At 34.2% G+C, this 22,108-nt stretch overlaps 1 long non-coding RNA gene across 1 annotated transcript; it reads right to left on the minus strand.

Annotated features, from left to right (window-relative positions):
* Positions 1 to 833: 833 nt before the first annotated feature.
* On the minus strand, positions 834 to 20,916 carry LOC118764464. Its single transcript, XR_005000274.1, has 3 exons — positions 20,787 to 20,916; positions 14,305 to 14,306; positions 834 to 886 (listed from the first exon to the last, which is right to left on the minus strand). It is a non-coding gene; the product is annotated as an uncharacterized LOC118764464 (long non-coding RNA).
* Between the last annotated feature and the right edge of the window lie 1,192 nt (positions 20,917 to 22,108).

Raw genomic sequence — 22,108 nt, forward strand, 5'->3', positions numbered from 1 at the left:
ATATACATACAAACATATATACGTACGTGCATACATACTTGCATACATACATACATATAGGCATACATACATACATACATACATACATACATACATATATACATACAAACATATATACATACGTGCATACATACATGCATACATACATACATACATGCATACATACATACATACATACATGCATGCATACATACATACATACATACATACATACATACATACATACATACATACATACATACATACATACATACATACATACATACATACATACACACATACATAATATAATACATTGAAGCAGCTGCTGATTCACTCCTAGTCTAGTTTGGTTCATATTTTAGTTGACAAAATGAATGGATGTGAGCGTCATGCGTATTGGCGGAGAACACTGGCTAGATCGATTTTCATTCAACAATAGCAGTATGATGAAACCTTCCCCTGCCTCTGCACAAGGAATAAGAGGTTTTACTACAAATAACTGGATGACTGTACTCTCAGGTCCAAACACTTCCCATCTCAAAAATTCTAGGAAAACTATACCGTAGGCGTAGGAGTGGCTGTGTGGTAAGTAGCTTGCTTACGAACCACATGGCTCCGGGTTTAGTCCCACTGCGTGGCACCTTGGGCAAGTGTCTTCTACTATAGCCTCGGGCCGACGAAAGCCTTGTGAGTGGATTTGGTAGACAGAAACTGAAAGAAGCCCGTCGTATATATGTATATATATATATATATGTGTATGTTTATGTGTCTGTGTTTGTGTCCCCCCCCACATCGATTGACAACCGATGCTGATGTGTTTACGTCCCCGTATCTTAGCGGTTCAGCAAAAGAGACCGATAGAATAAGTACTAGACTTACAAAGAATAAGTCCTGGGGTCGATTTCTTCGACTAAAGGCGGCGCTCCAGCATGGTCACAGTCAAAATGACTGAAACAATTAAATGAGAATGAGTAAATGAGTAATGACATGGAATAGTAAAGGTCCGCTATTATAAAACTGCCTCCCTAAATGCGTACAAAACTTGACTAAACTGTTCATTAGATTTATAACTGGAACCTGAATGCATTTCACACTAGCATGATGAATGAAAATATGCAAACACCGTGCAGCTGGTGCAAGAATGACTTGTCAGATTCATTTGTGCACAAGTCAAATTTTCCAGCAAAAAGGAAAATCTCAATAATGAGACTGAGTCGCTAGTACTTACAATGTGGTACAAATGGCATTGAACAAACATTTTGAACGTGATGCTCCAGCATGGCTTTTACCATGATATCTAAAATGCGTTGAAGGACGAAAACACAAAGAATTTACCAGACTTTCAGATGTCTTTCTTTTGCTATTTCAACCGACATAAGTCAACAAACAGAATATAAAGTATCTGCATACATGTATGTAAACAAGCAGTAGAAAATGAATGTTTGAAAAACATGTGTAAAAAAACCAGCATATTACGTTTCTGTACAGACACTTGTAAACAGGCAGAATATAAATTGTTTCCATGCAGATACTTTTATTTCCTTTCGCAATTTTAAGAATTACTGTTAAAAATTTATATTTCGGGAAAAAAAATGACATTTTACATGCATATAATCCAACACAATTTTCTTTTACTTGTCTTTAAAATAACAAAAAATTAATACGTTCATTGTTTTTCTTAAATTTCAGGTAGTAAAATAAATATAATTTCAGGAAAAAATTTTTTTATCAGAATATTGTGATATTGTGCAAAGACGCATGAACTCACATGTCTGTGGTTGTGTGTGAGCAGGAGTGTTTGTGTACATGTGTGGTGTGTTTCTATGTGTGCGTATTTGCAGCTGTCTCTTTTTACAAAATGTCGATATGGTCGAACTGAAGACAATACACTAGAATATAAATATATATTATGTATTTCATCTCGAGACATTTTACATTTCATTACACAAACTTTTATGCCTGGAGTCAATTCCCAGACGATGTTACATGATAGTGGGAAATCCATATCGGTCGTAGGATACCAAATGAAAAGAACCATGTATTAACGGATTTTTGGTTGGTTCTATGCCATTTTTTTCAGATGGTAATGTGTTGATGTATATCTTGCAGATTAATCTGGTTCGAATGTTTCATTGTAATTACATGGATATGAATAATATTCGAGTCGATACTTCGACACTGATTTGGTATCACTCTTTAGAATATATGCTGTTTCATTTTATGTTTCGAAATTTATGTGTATATATAAATGTTGTCTTCGAATTTCAATTACTTGAATTCTTCCTGAAAGAAAGGAGACACATTCTAAGAGAAGTACACAGTTCCATCATTGTAATATAGATAACAAAAACAATGTCACAAGTTCAACTTCTGAAAAGTTTTGCCTATTTTTACTGTTCTGTTTAGAGATCTAATGTGTCTACTAGCTGATTAATCTATATTTCGCAAACTCCCAGCTTTTCTAGATTGCCTATTACGCATTAAATAACAAAAACGAGTTCACTAATTATTCGTATGTGCTGGCAATACTGTGTGGTAAGAAGCTTGCTTTTCAACCACATGAGATGCCGACGACCGCTCGGTTCAAAGTCTCCCTTGACCACAAGTGGCCTGAACTCTTTACATGAACACCACCCTGTACATAACTCCATGTCCCCTTACATGGCCTTGCTTTTTTGCTTTTTGAGCCAAAAAATTAACTAACTAACTAACACATGGGTTCACATTCAGTCCCGCTATATGATACCTTCTACTATAACTCCGGACTAACCAAAACCTTGTGAGTGTATTTGGTAGACGGAAACTATAAGAAACCTGTCGTGTATATTTTATATATGTGTGTGTGTGTGTATAAGTGTGTGTGTGTATCACCTAAAGCTTAGCAACCGGTATTTGTTTGTTTATGTCTTCTTAATTTAGAGATTCGTTAAAAGAGACCGACAGAATAAGTATGGGGTCAATTCATTCGACTAAAATTTCTTCAACGTGATCCCCCAGCACGGTCGCAGATTTATGACTGAAACAAGTAATAGATAAATATGTATTTTTAACATGGTTTCAGTATCTGAAAGATTCGAAGCAGCGGTCCGTAGTCATATTCTTTGTGATTTTCGAAAAGATGTTTACACCAGCAGTACAACTGTCCTTTATGACGGTACGTAGGTTTTTTTCTCTGCCCCAAACAATTATATCCAGCCCGTTACGTTTGTATTCGGTAGACGTTTTAAAAGGAATGTTCCACCTGTATTCTGAATATTGATATTTATGATTGCATTCAACAACAGGTAATTTTCTATTTTCATCTTATTTCGAGAATTTTTTTCTTTTAAATATTTTTTGGATGGCATTGTCTTTTGCTTTAGCGACAACGTCATGTCGCATTCGGTTGTGGCACATTTGGGCAGCTGCTGATTGCATGAGTGATGTCTTCAATAATCAATATTTTAGGCTTTATTTGGGGGGATCCAAGGCCTTATATATATATATTGGTTTCAAATTTTGGCACAAGGCCAGAAAGTTAGTGGGTGGGGTAAGTTGATTACATCAAGTCCTAGTTCTCGACTGGTACGTACATTATCGACTGTGAAAAGATGAAAGGCAAAGTCGACCCCAGGGAAATTTGTCAGAATATATATATATTGGCATACGTACTTTTTGGTTCAGTACGTACTTTGTAGCAAGCTTCTGCTCCTGCATGGAAACACATAGACTTGGAAGTGTGAAGTCACTAGTCCAAGAAAAGCTGTACTTCATGTTGATTTTAGTGTCATTTTAAAGTCGTGGAGAACAGTAGCCATGCTTAACTTCTTTTTCGTTTTACCCTGAGATTTCCAAACCCAGGACGTTTTTCAAGTACATTAGACCGTCTGTTTTGGGGTTCGTCACGCAGAATGTTTCCTGAAGATTTCCCTGCGGACTCGTATGATATTGTCTTATTCGTGTTTTGGTCTTAGGTTATATATTTATTTGCGATGCTGTTGTATATCAGGTGCCACCGGAAATATTCCATATGTCATTGAAATACTGTCCGTCCCGAACATAAACCTCTGCCTCATTTGCCTCTTCTTAGGTGGAAATACTCGATATCACAGTTTCTATGGAATTTTTCATTTGATGACAGGATCTTGCTGGAATTCATGCCTACGGAAGAGATTTCCTCAATAGACTAGGGGTGAGTTCTAAATATTATCATTAGCATTGGTACTGCAAATATATTGTGGAATATTAACTTTTTTGTAAGAGGAGGTCATTGAGTGCTACATGGTTTGAAAGTCTGGTGTAATATTCTCGGGCCACTCAATCGTTTTTAATCGGCATCAGCATCTTCGTATCATATATTTTCATCAATGCTCGACGTATGGGTAACATTATTTGTGCGTAACAGAGAAAGAACGTTGAGGCACAGGTTCTGGATTTGCGGAGATTATGTATGCTTTATTTGGAGGCAATTTATATATATATATATATATATATATATATATATATATATGCATGTATATATATGTCCACTATAACACCTAAAATTAATAATAAAAACATTACGTTAGCCAGGAATAATAGGACTAATATCAACATGAATACCAATAATAATTGTAATAATATTATCATAAATAAAAATAATAATAATAACAATAACAATAATTATCAAAATAAGGGTAACATCAATAACCATGGAATAACTAATAATAATATTAATATTAATACGAATAATAATAATGATAATAATATGAGCAAAACAAATAGAGATAATATCGGGAATGAAGATAACATTGATATCTATAACAGCAATATGCATTCGAATATAAATACAAACAATAATAGTAGCAATACCAATAATGCTGATAATTATGATATGGCTATAGAGCTAAATGATAGTGTAAACGGATCGATATATAATTACACAGCTTTAGATAACAACATTACTTATAATAACGAAAATTATACTCATAATAATTTGAATAGCAGCAATATGAGAGATCTATCCTTAAATAATTCTAAACCTGAAGATTATCCCCCTAGGTGTAATTGTAGGATTAAATCAAAATGCCCGGAACCTGGTATGTGTAGGGCCCATAACGGAATCTATAAATGTACTATAACTACTGCGAATAGTAAATTTTTTTATTGGGTTGTACTATAAAATTTAAGCAAAGAATTAGCAATCATATCTCCTCATTTAAGTTACGTCATAAAGCTGGTTGCACTACACTTTCCAGTAAGATCTGGGAACTCAAAAATAATAATATTAAATATAACCTAAAATGGGAAATAGTTAGAAGGGCGATACCTTATAGAAATAACAGGGTAGGTTGCCAGTTCTGCTCCATGGAGACATATGAAATTTTAAAGCATAGAAAAAAAAATTTATTAAATAACGTATTGAATTTGGTCCGTCTTATATTCACTCAAAAATCAAGACTTTTAAATACTTTAAATAAAAACCGTATAGGATAACCGTATTTAGTCAGGTCTATCTTGTATTTACTAAAAAAGCAAAACTCTAATATATTTTTAATGGAAATCTGTGAGCTCTTCCACTGGTGTTCTTTCTTTCTAACTGTACCTGTTTAAAACACAAAAAAATAGTATTTGTAAGATGCCAAGCTTTAATTGACTATATAGTCAATTTAGTTAACCTAACTTAAATCAAATAAATTGCTAATATTTCCTAATTCTATTCTAAATCTAATAGATAATACTACTCCTTTAATAATAATATAAGTAATTTTCACTATAATTTGAATAAGCAAATCTCTCACATCATTTACTATAGAAATTATTTGACCTCTAGGTGTTGACCTAAATTCTGTTTTACAATATATAAACATAGGTAAAAATAGAAACAATAATAAATAAATAACCTTCTATTCTAGTGTTGCCCGTAAATTTCTTACTGTATCTTCCTCTACTGATAGCCTTTGACCCCTTTAATGTTTTCCTTTGATCTCTCTATTTTCTTTATCCTGCCATTAACTCTGCTGGAGTGGCAGTTAATAGCTGTTTGCTGGTCAAAAATAATGTTCCCTTATAAATCTTAAATTCCTGCAACACTGACCTAGATTTTCTGTCACCACAGAAATAAATTAATATTTGTCTGTAGAATATTTACGCCTTCTTATTCCGCTACCCCCTCCTCCCATAATGTCCTTATTCGGGCGGTTTCTACTGCACTGATTTTTTTTTGCGACTTTGGCCACTATAGCCAAACTTCTTCCAACAACTTAGTTGTGAAACGAATAGATGTGTGATCAACATTTTTTCCTCATACCTCAGGAAATTACATCTGCATTATTATGGATACATTCACCCTCTCTGTGATTAAAATCTTTCCTCATATCTCCGGAAATTACATCTGCATTATTATGGATGGATTCACCTACTCTGAGAAGTTAACAATCATTTTAATAAACTTTTTATAAAACTGTGCATCATTAGAAAACATTTTAAGTCTGCTTACAATCTAACTTTGAATTTCATAGAACTCTCTCCGATACTTCATGAGGGTAGCCTCACTCTCTAGGATGTTTGGAAAACTCATATGTGTTTCAGTTGATGAATATGGGACATTTGTTCTTTCTGCAATATTTGCAGTTTTAAATAAAACTGTTCTTCGTATGAAACAATTGTACTGAACAACTAGTCCATTCTTGTTGCTTTTTTCCTTGGTTATAATCACCCCACATTATTTTATGGTTAATACCATAAAGATTTCTGGTGCATCTAATTTAAGTACCGCATTCATGTGAATTCATTGGAACTCACTTGAATCTTAATTGTTTTACTAAAATTTATATATATATATATATATATTATATATTATATGTATATATATATATATATATATATATTATATATATATATTATATATATATATTAATATATATATATATATATAAAATATAAATATTAGGGATAAATCCAAATTTACAGGGAAAAACTCAATTTAGGATTAAATCCAATTTTATAGTAATATTATAAAATATTATTAGAGACAAAACCACTATTTTGCAAAACAAACAAGGAAAGACTTTAGTAATGGGAGCCCCATCACTACACTCAATGTATACTCTCACCCATCCGCACGGATGTGAAAGTGAATCTCCGGTGTATATGTTGAGGCTTATATGTAGCGCTGTGGAGGCGAACGTCGTCGTTAATTGTGAATGAATGGGTGGAGTTGGGAATTGTAACCGGGTGGTGGACTAGCGTTGCTTGGCATTGTGAATGGAATAGTGTAGTAGTAAGGCAGGCATCGAGAATAGATTTGGTTACTGCAAGTTGTTTGTTAGAGCTGCTAAGATGAGCTAAAGCTCATAAATGTATATAATAATTTATCATGGTAGTTTTTTAAAGAATCCATTCATAATAAATTTTTTTTTAAGTAGTGTTGGTTTGCCACGTGGATATAGTTTTAGTTCCATTTATTCTATTTCTCCATTCATAATTTTAAATGACGTTTACTTTCCATGGCGCGTATTCTTTTTTTACATAAGTTATATTTCTATGGTAACGTAATTTTGGTTTGATTTTTTAACGCCTAAGAATTTAATTTCACTTCATAATTTGAAACTGACTTGTAAGTATGTATTTTATTTCTCCTTATGTCATATTGTTATTTTTGATATTCTGGTTAATTACGATGTATTTAATGTTGTTTTTCATAGGAGTGTTTATGTATATGAGATTGTGTGTGAGTTTTTAGTTATAATTTATTTATCTGTATGAGTGTGGGTGTGTAAATATTGTTGTATATATCGAGTTTAGTGAGTATGTATATGCGTATATGTGAGGGAGTATATGTATCTGTTGTGTGTGTGTGTGTTTGTGTGTGAATGTGTATATGGGTTTGTTATTTAGGTTTTGGGATGTATGTGTTAATTTGTCTGTGTGGGGAGGGAGTGGGTTTTTGGTGTATATTGAGGTTTATAAGTTAGTATAGGTATGTGTATAAGTCGTGGGTCTGTGGTTTACGTGTGTGTATTTGTGTGTGAATGTTTAGGTTAGGGGGATTGCTATATAGGTTTGTTATAGAGTTTAGCAAAGGGAGATTTTATCGTTATATGTTTTTAAGAGTTTTGGTTTATCATGGTTTTTTTAGGGAATTCGTGGTAATTTGTCTATTTTCGATGTTGGTTGTTTTTATACATTGTTTCATTCATAATTTTTGAGTGGTGTTCGTTTTGCCACGTGAATATTATTTTTAATTCCATTTATTCCATTTCTCCATTCATTATTTTAAAAGATGTTCGTTTCTAGAGCGGTTATACTTTTTATACATATGTTAAGTTCCTTGGTAAAGTAATTTTGTTTGGTGTATATGTTGAGGCTTATATGTACTTGTGGGTGTGTGTGAGTGGGGTGGGTGTTTGTATTGTTATGGGTGTGTGGTTTACGTGTGTGTATTTGTGTGTGAATGTATAGGTAAAGGGATTGCTATATAAGTATGTTATAGTGTTTAGTAAAGGAGGTTTTATCATTTATGTTTTGTGAGTTTTAGCTTATCATGGTAGTTTTATAAAAGAATCCATTCATAATTTTTTGTTTTATTTGTCTGTGTGGGGTTGAGTGGGTTTTGGAGTATATGTTGAGGTTTATATGTATGTATAGGTATGTGTAAGTGGTGTGGGTATTTGTATATGTCGTGGGTGTGTGGTGTTTACGTGTGTGTATTTGTGTGTGAATGTTTAGGTTAGGGGGATTGCTATATAGGTATGTTATAGAGTTTAGTAAAGGGAGATTTATCATTATATGTTTTTATGAGTTTTGGTTATCATGGTAGGTTTGTTAAGGAATTCGTAGTAATTTGTGTCTATTTGCGATGTCTGTTGTTTTATTGCATTGTTTCATTCATAATTTTTAAGTAGTGTTCGTTTTACCAAGTGAATATAATTTTTAATTCCATTTATTCCATTTCTCCGTTCATAGTTTTAAGTGATGTCCGTTTTCTAGAGCGTGAATGTGGGTTGTATGTGGTGTGTGTGGGAGTATGAATAAGTATTGTGTTGAAGTATTTAGCTATTTTATTTATTTATAGTTGCCTAGACGTTTTATGTGTATGTATAGGGATATATATATAGGTGTGTGATTTAGTGTATGTAGTTAGATATGGTTATATATAATTAGGTATATGTGTATGGGTTGTATATATAGTTTATTATTATATTATTATTATTTTTTTGTTTGTTTTATTTTTTTTATTTTATATTTTATATTTTATATTTTTATTTTTAATTGTTGATAGGTTTATTTTAGTTTATATATGTTTATATATTGATTATATAGGATTATATATAGTTATATATGGATTATATTTTATATTTTTTCATTCATACTTTAATTTTTTAAAATTATTATTTTTATATTTTAAAATATTGATATTTTAGATTGGAAGTCCACCTGAAGATTGTCGATCAAGACAAGAAACAATTGTAGTGGCGGTTTTTTTGACTATTTATTAAAATTTTATGTATTGATTAAGTCTTTCTTTGTTTGTTTTGCAAAATAGTGGTTTTGTCTCTAATAATATTTTAATATATATATCTATAATATATATATGCATGTATATATATATATATACATATATATATATGTGTGTGTGTGTGTGTATGTGTGTGTGTGTGTACATAAACAAACAATCATAAATATACATAGGAAGAGAGAGAGATATGTATATATGTATGTATGTATGTATGTATGTACGTATGTATGTATATATTGCAAATATGTTTTCACTTAAATATTAAGAATTACGTCTCTGAAAGAGCTTTCTTAGCTGCTCGTCTCTTTCACTTTTTTTGAATGCTTTAAACTCATCTCTTAAGATCATGTCTCCCATCAGCTGTTGTTAGCTAAGCCAGCTTCTTTTCAATCCATCTATATTAACGATCACTACGACGGTTTTAAAACGCCAGTTTTGTTGCATATGTCTATAATTCATTGTTTCCTTTAGTCTTGCATTCGTTACTCTGTCATCATTCATTCCTACTTTCTTTAATATTTCATTATTATCATAATCTAAATCGCTTTCCTGAATTGCAAAATGGGGTGGCTATTTTGCAAATTTCGATCACATCAAATGCATAAACAGATTTCTTGCACAAACACACTTACACACACACAAGGTATATATATATATTGCTCCGCTCGTCGTTCATAAAAAAATCCGCATTCGCAATACTTTTTTTCGTTCGGCGTTAACAGCCCTCCTTATCTTGTTTTTCCTTGTCCTGTCTTTTACTGTTTATAATTTGTACTGTCGTTACTGTCCTGTTTTTGTTACCATTTTTTACCCCTCTGCGAAAAGATCTCAGAATTTTAATTGATTTGCTTTTCGCAGGAAGGAAAGTTTCTTGTCGAAGATACGTCTCGCTTTCACCTTCGAAACGTAGAGTAGATGAAACCATAGCGACTGAAGAAGAGGTTTTTTCTTTGTGTTAATTGTCCTGTACTCTATTTTTTTGTTGTTTAAAAAAATGTCCAGTTCCTTTGGTTTGTGTCTATGTATTCGTTTCTCATTGTGTTCGACGTCTTTTTGGTGTCCTGTATTCATATATGCGTGTATATGTACATGTAGAGGTAGGTATGTACATATATGTATGTATATATGCATATGTTTTATTTTATTTATTAATATATATATTGATTTCAAATTTTGACACAAAGCCAGAAAGTTAGTGGGTGGGTTAAGTTGATTACATCAAGTCCCAGTTCTCGACTGGTACATATTTTATCGACTGCGAAAGGATGAAAGGCAAAGTCGACCCCAGGGTCAGAGAAACGATATTTTGACGTCCACCTACTCACCTACTAATGAATAATATAAGACAAATTCGTGGTCTTCCTTATTCATATATTACCAGTGACTGGTAAACGATTTCGTTTTCTTTTTCTCAGAATTACCTTACTTGTTTCGTTTATTTTATTTTTTTATGGTAGTATGTCCGAAGATTTGTATATGATCTTCGGAATATATATTTCGTCTTAGTTCCAATTCGATACAAGACTTGGTTACAGGCCACAGACGATCTTGTGACATGTTTGTTCAGTAAGAGTTCCGTCTTGAGTATATAGAGGTGATTCGAAACCTTAACCGCGAGATAACCGGTCAGACACCATGGGGGAATCACCACAAGTTCTTGTGATCGCTTTATCATGCAACCAATCAGCATGAAGTTGTAACATGATGTAACAATATTCTTCTTGTACTTTATGTGGAGACGCAATGGCCCAGTGGTTAGGGCAGCGAACTCGCGGTCATAAGATCGCGGTTTCGATTACCAGACCGGGCGTTGTGAGTGTTTATTGAGCGAAAACACCTAAAAGCTCCACGAGGCTCCGGCAGGGGATGGTGGTGATCCCTGCTGTACTCTTTCACCACAACTTTCTCTCACTCTTACTTCCTGTTTCTGTTGTACCTGTATTTCAAGGGGCCGGCCTTGTCACTCTCTGTGTCACGCTGAATATCCCCGAGAACTACGTTAAGGGTGCACGTGTCTGCGGAGTGCTCAGCCACTTACACGTTAATTTCACGAGCAGGCTGTTCCGTTGATTCGGATCAACCGGAACCCTCATCGTCGTAACCGACGGAGTGCTTCTCTCTTGTACTTTATAACAGACTGTATTTAGTGCTTTTTAATCTCAGAACGTTGATGGCAGCTGAGCGATATGTGCCTCCATTCTTGCCACTCCGACTTTTCCAGACACCAGTGCTGTCATCTCCAGTTTCTCAGACAAAGCCATTCTAAACATTCACATAATGTCTCATTAGTAACGTCAACAGACACGGCGCGGATTTTCGCTCTCTCCCAGCACGTAATTATGAATTTTATTAATTGTAAATTGCCAGAAACAATACCTTTGTGTCAGACAGCAAATATTTCAGTTAAATGTTCGCAGGTTTTGTTTCAGTTATTATTCACAGTCGACGTATTATATCTTTGTTTACCAACTACCATTATACCAGCCAAGCAACAGCTGCGACAAGTATAAGCTTACTTGACGAAATATAGTTTCATAAGAAAATCCATGAATGTCGCACAATGATTTGGAATAATATTTTACAATTGTTAGGTTTACATTTAATCCATGTCTTCAAGTCACAGTTCTCCAAAATTGTAACAGTTTTTCTTTTTTATGTCAATGCATTTAAACATTTTTTGCTATATACATTAGAATTGTAAATGTCCGGAAACGATACGCACCTTCTGACCGAAAAACTTTATGATATAGACAGGTATTGTCATAAGAATGAAAAAGTCTCAAAAATTTTATTTTTTGCAGCTTCGAACTTTGTTAGACGAATTGTGACAGAATAAAGAATTGAAAATAAAAGGAAAAAAACGGAATGAAAAAAGAAAAAAAGTTCGGAAATAATGATTTTTCACGTGTCAGGATCCTTTGTCTGGCTTTCATGATTTGACTGGTTTTCAATAAAAATATTTTGCTTTCTCTCGTTTGCTTGTAGTTAAATTCCAATTCACTTTATGTTAGCGACATGTTTCGATTCTGTCAGTGGATTCTGTCAAATTGATCTTACAGTTTCTGCAGATTTGAAAAAGGTAAAATGAACTGTCATGGCTGCCCTCTTCAACATCAACGTTTGCGTACTAACCTATAACAACATGCTGCATATATTAATAGAAGCAAAAATGTTGAACTAGCTGAATGACGTAAATATTGATTTCAAAGAGGACATTTGTTAAATAGCCCCTGATACAATATTGCTAGTCTTTGATATCATTGAGATTTTATGCACAGGATTTCACACTATCCATCCCAGCCAACTACCGTGAAGGTGGCACATATTGCCTTGATCGACAATCAGTGTATTCCATTAAATTTGTAGCGTTTTCGAAAAGTATAAGAACTGTCAAAATTTCTCAAAATAGGTACCTAACAAAAATTGAAGGAAAATTATCTCCTGAGGGCTTGTGAGGAGCGTACTTTTCAAAAATATAGATGTCTGGGATGTCCATATTCGGGAATTTAGTTCCGAATATAAAGTTTGGCAAAATTTGGTTAAATTGACTCTTGGAGTGTGGGTGAGGGCTCATTGGGAGCGTATTGATAAAGCCATTTTAGAAATTTATACAATTTCGATATTTACAAATAAGCTTGTGTTCTGGGGCCAAATTTCCATTTTTGGGTATTTTAGTCTAAGATGAAAAATTGCCATCGGTTGTGTGAGAGAAGTTTGCAAGATAGTTGAGACATCTTTAGAAGTGTATTAATAACACAGTCCTGGAAATTTACGAAACTTGAAAACTTTTTGAAATCTGGGTCTTGAGAAGGAATTTCAAAATTTGCACGTTTCAAGTGCAAAACACAAAATTGGCATATGTTGAGTCAAATAGCGATTAGAAGGTGGTTGGAAGCTCCTGATAAGCGTATTGATCAAACAGACATGGAAATTATTGGGTTCATTGGAAGCATTGTTCTGGACCGAAATCGCCATCCTTTTTTGAGATTTGAGCCTAAAACTTTTAACTGGGTATAATTTAGATTCAAATGAAAAAAACATACGATTTACCACAAAGATACTTGCATTAACATATTACACCACCATCTCATTAAACAAGTAATCATCAAATGTTAGAGCATTAGTAGCCATATTTTTGTTCTTCCAGTAACGGAGTGGCCATATACATCACATTTACTTCAAAATGATTGTGCCTTCATTTTTTCGTCAACAAGCAATGGATAAGAAACAGTCCACATCCTCCTCAGTGTATCAACGTGGTTTGTCATTTGAGAACTTTTCTATGGTAAATTGGTTTATATTCTTAAAACTGTACTACAACCTTCTATCCCACTTACTTCAAAGTTCCTAAGTTTTTCACCATCGTTTAACTCAATTCCCAGGAGGGACCTAGAATTCTATGTAACACTGCTGTGATACTTATGGAGGATTCTGCAATATGTTGATTATATACTGGAGGAAAATTTTCAGAAAGAAATATAAATTGTAAACATTTAAGAAAAAGTTCTTGCACTTCTCTGCATCAACTTACTTCTCGGAGAGAACATTCGCAAAATCACACAAATAGAACGACCATAGCATAAGAACAATAATAATTAAGAAACATTGCTCAAACAGTAGCAAATTTTCTGACATTATAATTTGAGGCCCAGGTGAATTTTAAGCGCCTAATATTCCACCTTCTTTAGAATACCAAGTAATAAATTTGAAACTTATTTTGTAATTAGCTCCTAAGATTTTTCCTGGGTGAGCTCATCTGGAAGATTAGTAAATATACTTTAAGACATATATATGGTTTATATATAATGCATGAAGTGTAGAAGGAGATTTGAATCCGTTCACACGCCTAGTGATCATTGAAAAACAGGCAACATTTATAGATTTTTTTCCACACATATTTGATTCGTGTTAGAAGAATAACCAAAAGTCTGAGGCTGTTTTAAATGATTTTCCATCATCTCATACTCTTACGAAAACTTAGTACGTTATTTTTAGATTTAAGAAGAAAATAAAAACGTTGCGCGGTCCTGATAAAATTCATCTCCCTAAATTTTGTTCTCCCTATCTGGATACTGAATGTAAATTTGAAATCTGCTTTTTGTAAACAGTCACGTCAGATTTCCGTGGGGTTGAGCTAATTTGAAAGCTTGTTAAATGTACTCTAAGGAATATACAGGGTTTCTTCTTGATGCATGAAATGTAAAAACAGTTTTTGAGGGTTGAATCTTAATACACAGTGAGGCATTACTGAAAGAAAAAGAGGCAAAATTTATGGATTTTTTGAGACCTCTCTTCTTAACGTATATGCAATTTAGAACGAATGAAGTTTTATCAAATGTCTAACACTCACCAAAAACCAGAGCTGAAGACACCTCCGAAAGGGGGCCCCGCCACGTCAAAACGGTAGAGGAGTAGGGGCCGAAACCAGACGTGGTTCCTCCTGATGATGTCTTGAGCTAACTGGATCATATAAAGGAACTGTTGTGGTAGCAGACCACGAAACACGGTTGTAATTCCCCCATTGTGTAGCTGCTATAACATAGCAATTGACTGCATCTGTGACAGACATGTTCAATGTTTCGCATTGGGGACAAAATAAGAAAAAGGTCTTCATAAAGTATTATGCTCTGTATTTGTATGTACTTACCTATCACAAGGGTCCCATTTTTATATCGTTGACCCCTGCTATTTTGTAAAGAAAATACGTGGTTTAACTCAATGTTTCCTTTGCAATCTCAGAATCTATTTTCACACTGCAGTAATGAAAAGACAGAAAAATCTCTTGGTACTTACACTCCTAATATATCCTTTAGCGAGAACAAATGATAAATGTTGTTTGTTCGACACAACGTATGTGGAATTTTAAGTTGCATCAAGTATATATATAAATATCATTTTACCTTTGATCCTTCAAAGACTAGGTGTCTCAAAACGAGACTGTAGTAAAGAGGAATATATTCATTTTATGATTCAGCTGACAAATAACATGCTTGCAAACTTTCTTCTTTCCACTGCCTTTCTTTGATCTTCGTGACATAGGTTTAATGTACGAGTTCCTGATTAGGTAAAAGTTCAACCAGCCTAAGGAAGGTTTCATTGTAAGCCTCAACCATAAGATGATAGATAGCATGGAATGCTAACGCTTTTTTCGTACTCAAATAATGTCATTAAGACAATATTGGGCCAATAGCACATCCGTTATACTTTGCTTAAACAGAAAGTGTTCCCAGCTTCTCCCACATTGTTCTGTTTCATTCGAGCTCCCTCTATGTGTAAATAGATTTATTCTTATTATTTATTGATTCTTACATATTGTCACACAATTTATTTTCGCAGTTTTTCTTGCGGTAGACCATCAATTTTCTGTTGTCAAAATTGATGCATTAACCCCACGTTTCCCAAAGAGTTGACTTAGTAAACAAAAAACGACAAGATAATATCTCTTGGATATTTCACCCTCCTTAATCACGTGTTTAAAGATGGCAACTGGTAAAGATTGCTACTCACCATTGCTTTAAAATGTTCTGAACAACAGAATGTCATTCTGACACGAAAGTTTCAATGTTCTTTCTATGTCTTAATATTAAATTCCCAATATCAAATCAATTGCGCTGTCATTGATGTTTTCTTTTTCAGATTGTAACCTCTAAGTTACATCTATTTCCTATATTCGAACAAAACAGGCTCCTTCGATAAATTTGATAATATAATACAATAAGAATTACACAGCACGTGCTTGAGAATAAGGGTTTGAAATAGAAAAAAAAAATAGACAAACGTCAATCAGAGTAATTTTTACATAAATGTCTATCTGAATGTGCATAAATATTTTCATGTTTACAAAGTCAATTAAATCGTGCATCTTACAAAAACGTTCATATCTATTCTCAAAGTCAATTGGATATTTTGTCATGTAAGAAAAAATATCGAATTGATATCGAGAAGTGAAAGAAGTCAAGTTCTGTGATTCGTTCGGTTCGGATATGCCTCTTGTTAAGACTCACCGAACGAGAGTAGTTGGAGGTTATAAAAAGCAAATAAGTGAATCGTTCTAACGTTTTGTATTTGTGTCACCCGTGTGCTATTGGATCATGGAAGAGGCGCAAAAGCAAATAAAGTTAACATAGGTGTTTCAGTTTGGTGGAAATAACCACTACCACTTCATTTCTAATTAATATAACCTGAATCATGCTTTGAAGCCAATAGCAGAGAATTGATTCTGTTCTCTATCTTGCTTGTCCGACTGTAAGTAGACTGGGAAAATCAGTTTTTCATCTCTTTGTCTTGAATGAATCGAAGAAAAACTTGTTCTGTTTAAATAAGTAAAAGATGTCTCACAGTGTACTAGTCTCTGAGAATCTAGAATTAGTGATTAGCTACAATAAGACTTGCGACGAGTCAGTGAAGCGAAAATGTTAGAATTCGAATACATTAAGTATATAGAATTTTTACTGAAATGAATTGCTTTGATAAGGATATAGGTTTTAGACCTGTGTTAAATACTGGATCGATTATAGGGCATCCAATTATAAATCTTGGTTATTTTGTGGTTCTGATTATGTATATGTATATATGTGATTGTCTTTCGGTGTGTATGTGTTTGTGTCTGTGTGTGTCTCTGTGTTTGTGCATGCAAGCGTGTTTACGTGCATGCGTGTAAGTGTCCAGACTTCATAATGGGCAAACATTTTTTGGATACCTTCTTTTGATAACTGACACATAGATAAATGAAGAGAAAGATATATATACAGAAAGAGAGTAAAACTAGTGAGAAGTGGAAAGTAAATGAGTTTGTGTGTGTGTCTGTGTGTGCGTATACATGTATGTATGTATGTATGTATGTATGTATGTATGTATGTATGTATGTATGTATGTATGTATGTATGCATGTATGTATGTATGTATGTATGTATGTATTCATTAATGAAAGCAAATAATTCAAGTACTGCAACGGAATAACGGCGTTAAAAATATGGACACGTCGGTGGAAAGGAAATGAGCTTGAGGCAAGGGCCAGTAGAGAATTACAGCAATGCTGGTCGTATTCTCAAGATAACAAACCATATTCTCAAATGTTTTTAGAATTTCCTTTAGTGTTAAATTAACGTTCCTTTGTAGCGAAATAACTGATTGATCAGTCCATGTAACGAAATTCATGTTACTGCTAGGGAAAACTTCTTATTGTATCACAACATACTTCTATAATTTACTTTCTCAGAATATTCTCAGGTAGCTAATTGCAAAAGGTATGTTACAGAACTCATCAAGTAGCTGATTAGTTACAGGGTTTAAGGCCATGAGTAATCTTAGGTGCAAAAATATTGGAAATCACATGTACGTGTTTGTATGTGTGTATGCATATGTATGTGTGTGTATATATATACACACACACATATGTGTGTGTGTGTATATACGTAAATATATGTCGATATCTATCTCTCTATCTATTTATCTATCTGTCTATCTACGTATGTATATATATATATATATATATATATATATATATATATATATATATATATATATGTATATATATATGCATGTATATTTATGTATATACATGCATATATATATCCATTTACACACACACATATATATATATATATATATATATATATACACACACACATGTATATATATATGTGCATGATCATATTTAAAAAGCCCTCCAGTTTAAACGTCTGTAGTACAGTCATTTAGATTAATATATATGTAGAATGTAGATAAGTGCCTATATGTATATGTGTGTAGATACGCATATATACATATACAGACAGACATACTATGTTTTTTCCCCCGCCTTCTTTCATTTGTTTACTTCCTCTTCCAAAAAAAAACAAAAAATTTTTTTCTTACTTTTTAAATCTGTTTATTGACTGAATATTTTGTGAAGAGAATTCAGGAATATTTTGATTGTCTACTGTGTTTGGAACGTCTCCAAGCGTTTTTGGTTATTTTTTCCCTTTTCTTTCTTGGCTTTTCTTCTTTCTGCCGATAGTTTTGAACAGTGATATATCTCTAGAGTTGAGATAGGGTAGCACCCCAAGAAGATTTGGCAGCGGAACAAAATATACGTATGAACTAATTCATAAGGTTAAAATCATTTCGATTAATTCAAGATATTCATGGAGTTGTATTGTTTCTTTATTTTTTTTACTTTTGTTATTACAGTTTTTCTTTTGTTTTGGTTTTGCTTTGCTTTAATTTTTTTTTTTTTTTTTACTTTTGTGTTTTATTGTCGGTGTTTGTGTTGGAGAGTTTATATGCTTATTTTCACTCTTGTAAGCGTATGCAATGGATCATTGGTTCCAAACTTGCAGACTCCATCAATTCCCACCCACCACCATTCTGCAAACATACTAGAATTGCTTAAGAGAAGAGTTATGAATGAAGTTATTCCTAATACAAAGAAAAATCGAAATTGCTGACTAAGATTTGGCGCTGTAGTCCATAGAGTTGAGATCAGTTTTAGTCATTTCGTATTGTCGGGTAATTAAGTGTATTTACATTTTTGTTGCATGTCAGTGTGAAAAGAGAATAGACAGCACTGTGGACCGAATAGGAGAAGGAGAACTATTATCTTACCATCAAAAAGCTTATATACTTGAAGCAAAGGAAGTCCACTACAGAAGGTCAGAAATGGCTATTCGATCCAAAGAGACATTTATCACTTATATATCTCATATCATGAAACACGAAGTGAGGTCTGAAAAGCCATATTTTATATTTTAAAATAGGAATATTAACTCGTCAATGTTACTTTTATAACATATCACGCACCAGTATCTTTGACATATTTGTAAAATGGAGGGAAGTACATTGACTGGCATAGAAACACATATATTCTTAGAGCAAACTATTAATACCAAGTGTCGCTTCCTGGTTCTTACATGCAGCATATACCGAATATCGATTAACTAGCACGCAGTGCAACACTCAGAGTCCATTGCATGCTTTTCACACAGGATTAGCTGTGAGAATTAGAGAACGTAAGCTATACGACTATCTATTGAGACAATATTTGAGTTACACCTGGTTGCTCTGGCAGAATATAATATTCTACATTATATTGTTTACCTAGCAGACAGAAAGAACTACCAGATCACCTAGGGATAATGATGTTTCCCCAAATGGAATAGTTCCTTCATCTATGAGTATGTAAACACTAGCATATGATATATAGCCTACCACTCACAACATCAGCAAATCCAACCATTGTATTACACAAAGGTTTGGAAATATTTCTATCATGCCATATATATATATATGGAATGCAAAATACATTGCTCCGGTGGGGATGGGGAAGATGGAGGAAGGAAGAAATTGGCACAAAAAAATACCCTTGGGCTTACATGTGTCCCGATCGGCAAGGATAATGTGCCAACCTCTATCAGCACATTCAAATTCTGAATTCCAACGTCATGCACAGCGATCCCCGGCAACACACCGGATATGAATAAAATCGAGCCACCAGATATGAGTGAAAAAATTTGATACTTAAAAAGGAATGTAAAAATACTTTCCGAAGGATATATCGTAAACAATTCATAATTATTTATGAATATATAGGCGTAGGAGTGGCTGTGTGGTAAGTAGCTTACTAACCAACCACATGGTTCCGGGTTCAGTCCCATTGCGTGGCATCTTGGGCAAGTGTCTTCTGCTATAGCCCCGGGCTGACCAATGCCTTGTGAGTGGATTTGGTAGACGGAAACTGAAAGAAGCCTGTCGTATGTATATATATATATGTATCTGTGTGCGTGTTTATGTATCTGTGTTTGTCTCCCTAGCATTGCTTGTCAACCGATGATGGTGTGTTTACGTCCCTGTCACTTAGCGGTTCGGCAAAAGAGAGACCGATAGAATAAGTACTGGACTTACAAAGAATAAGTCTCAGGGTCGAATTGCTCGACTAAAGGCGGTGCTCCAGCATGGCCGCAGTCAAATGACTGGAAGAAAAAAAAACTTTTATGAAATGTATGATTACATATTTTGTCATTGATATATTCATAAATAATTATGAATTGTTTATGATATAGCCTTCGTAACGTACTTTTACATTATTTCAAATTATTTAATTTTTTCACTGATATCCGGTGTGTTGCCGTGGCTCGATTTACCGGTCGTTTTCTCATAAACGCTGTGCATGAAGTTGGAATTCAGAATGTTAATGTTCAGATAGATGTTGAGACATTATTCCTGCCGGACGGGACACATGTAAGCCCCATGGTTTTTTTCTTTTTCTGTGTGTGTATCAGTTTGTATCTACAGGAATGTCCTCTTGAAGAGAAGAGTAGAACTTTTAGGTTCCTAATTTCGAAATTACAATAGAGAATAAACATTTATTTGTAAGTTGTGAATTTTATGTCATGTCGCCCACTGACAGCTTTATTGTGAAGAGATAGAATATGAGTGTTTATAATGGCTTTATAGCTGTTTTGACTGCTGTTTCTAGACATGTAAGGGGATTTTTCAGCCCACTCCTTTATAATTGTGATTTATTCATAATTATACACACTTCTTTTATATATATATATATATATATATAGGCAGAATTCACAAAAAATCAAAAGACGACCGCAGGTGGTGTAGACAAAAAGATGTATTAGTATAACGCTCGAGAAGTGAAAAAGTCTTTAACGTTTCGTGCCTACGCTCTTCCACAGAAAGGAACACAGAAAGAAACAAGGAGATAAAATAAAGAATGTGTACTGGGTAGCTATCTATGATGCAAATGCCGAACAGAAGGGTCACGCAGGAGAGCTAGTGTGAAGGGCAGGTAATAAAGTAGGGGTGATTACAAAACGAAGGTGCGCGTGCGTGAGTATAAGAGAGTTTGTATGTGCGAGTGTAAGACGGCTGGTGATCTTGACGTGTGCGTGTGTGTATGTGTAGGTGTGAAGATGTGGGTCTGGGAAGTGGTCAGTGCTGATGTGTGTGTGGTGGTTTGTTGTGATGTGATGTGTTGTGTGGTATGGTGGTGTAAGGCGTAGTGGTGTGTGGTGTGGTGTGATGGTGTTAGGAGGTGGGGGATGCGGGAGTGGGGAAAGCAAAGGTAGGGTGTGGGGTACGCTGCACTAGTAAGCCGAAATGATCGTTGTCCTAAATAAAGCTTCCAGTAGACTCTGTATTTCGTATTAATCATTTAGAATACGCGCACACACACGCACATACACATACACATCTATATATATTACTTTAAAGAGATTTATCGTGTAAGGCTGGAACAATGCGAGAAGATACAAGGTAAACTACAAAAGGAAAAGAAAACAAACGAAGTCAAAATTGTATTATAGCAACACCAGTCTCTGCATGTCATTTTCCTCTTCCTCCTTCTTCTTCCCCCCACACATCTGAGTAGTTAGTTAGTTAGTTAGTTAGTTAGTTAGTTAGTTAATTCTTTGGCTGAAAAAGCAAAAAGTAAGGCCATGCAGGGGGACATGGAGTTATGTACAGGGTGGTGTTCAGGTAAAGAGTTCGGGCCACTTGTGGTCAAGAGAGACTTTGAACCGAGCGGTCGTCGGCATCTTCACTATCTCGTCCTGCAGCTTATTCCACGGATCCGCAACCCGGACGGAGGAAGCTCCTCTCCTTCAATTGAGATGAAATCGTCGCAGGTAGAGCTTTTCGGAATGACCCCGCAGCCGA

The sequence above is a fragment of the Octopus sinensis genome, linkage group LG8 (assembly GCF_006345805.1).
Source record: "Octopus sinensis linkage group LG8, ASM634580v1, whole genome shotgun sequence".
Lineage (NCBI taxonomy): Eukaryota > Metazoa > Mollusca > Cephalopoda > Octopoda > Octopodidae > Octopus > Octopus sinensis.